Source organism: Penaeus japonicus, unplaced genomic scaffold, assembly GCF_977035675.1.
Source record: "Penaeus japonicus unplaced genomic scaffold, GWHDUDI00000001_assembly GWHDUDI00000025, whole genome shotgun sequence".
Classification (NCBI taxonomy): Eukaryota; Metazoa; Arthropoda; class Malacostraca; order Decapoda; family Penaeidae; genus Penaeus; species Penaeus japonicus.
The window spans coordinates 13,003,075-13,004,506 of record NW_028234427.1 but is presented as its reverse complement, the minus strand read 5'-3'; positions in this window follow the sequence as shown (position 1 = coordinate 13,004,506).

Genomic DNA, 1,432 nt, shown 5'->3' with positions numbered 1-1,432 from the left:
TATATCAAAGTGCCCATTACTTTCCTACGAATGTCAATATGTGACTCAACGGTCATGTCTCTGTCTATGTGTACTCCTAGATTTTTGACTGAGGTGCTTCGTTTAATGTAGCAACCTCCGAATTCTATAAGCGTATCTGTAGGTATTTTGACTATGTTCTGGCGTCTGCCTATAAAATGAATAGTGTTTTCAGTGGATTCAGTTTCCGATCATTTTTATAGAAGTAACTCTTCGCTCCTATGAGAGTCTGTTTAGTCTTTCCTATTTCTTCAGTTATTTTTTTTATTTTTTTTTTATAGAGGTAGCTTGAAGAAATTGAGAGTCATCGCTTTTTGCAGCAGTCGACAGATCATTAATAAATATAGTAAACAAGACTGGGCCTAATATGGAGCCTTGTGGAACACCAAATGGTAGATTTTCACGTATTCTGAAAGTAATTTCTAAACCAACAGTTATCAATTCCGTGATTTTCTCGTTAACACTGTCAAAGTCCTTCGGCAAATCACATAGAGTGTGCAAGTTTATCTAGTTATTGTCTATGTTAATATAAATTTCATTTGTGACTTTTAGGAATGCTGTTTCGGTGGATAGCTTACTGTTAAATCCATGTTGCCTGTTAGATGCAAGGTTATTTGCTTCCAATAATGCTGTTAATTGATTTGTGATTATTTTCTCAAGAACTTTAGACATTACTGGGAGTAAAGTAATGGGACGATAATTATTTATCTCATCTCATTCTCCTGGTTTCAAAAAAGGTGTTGTGACGCCATGTTTCCAGAGTAATTGATTAATACCGGAGACTATAGATATATGTATAATGCCTGTCAGATAGTACGCAATTGCAGGTAGACTATCCTTTATCAATCGACAGGCAATATCACCCGCTCCTACGGAGTTTCTCGCAAGTGTTTTATTGTTAGTATTGTTTCTTTTTCTGCTGATTGCTGTGAGCCTTGTTCCCGTTGTATTTTGTGGAAATGTGGAGGCGGTTGTCTGTTCAAAGGTGAGTCAGCAAAGACGTCATTGAAATGTTTTATGTTGTTTCTGGAATTTAGGCAATGTCTTTAACTTATTTGCCAGTTTCCATGTTTCGGAAGAGTCACGTCTACTTTCTTTGAATTTGTTTTTAAAATGATTTGCTTTTGTACATTTGATGATTGATTCTACACTTCCCGTTTTTGTTTATATTTAGCCAGAAAGGTAGCAGCAAATCTGTTTATTTTGAGAGTTTTGTGAGTGTTATTTCTATCCTTATGGTTTTCTTAACGTTGTCTTTTTATCGAGGGAGCAGAGGACGCCTAATTGTTTGTTTGTTTGTTTTAAAGGAGCGGAGGCCTTTTGTGGCATTCTTTGCCACTTTCGAGGAAACAATAACTTGTCTGTCAACTTCATACATTAACAAAATTCATTGGCTATAATACGTTGACAGAGT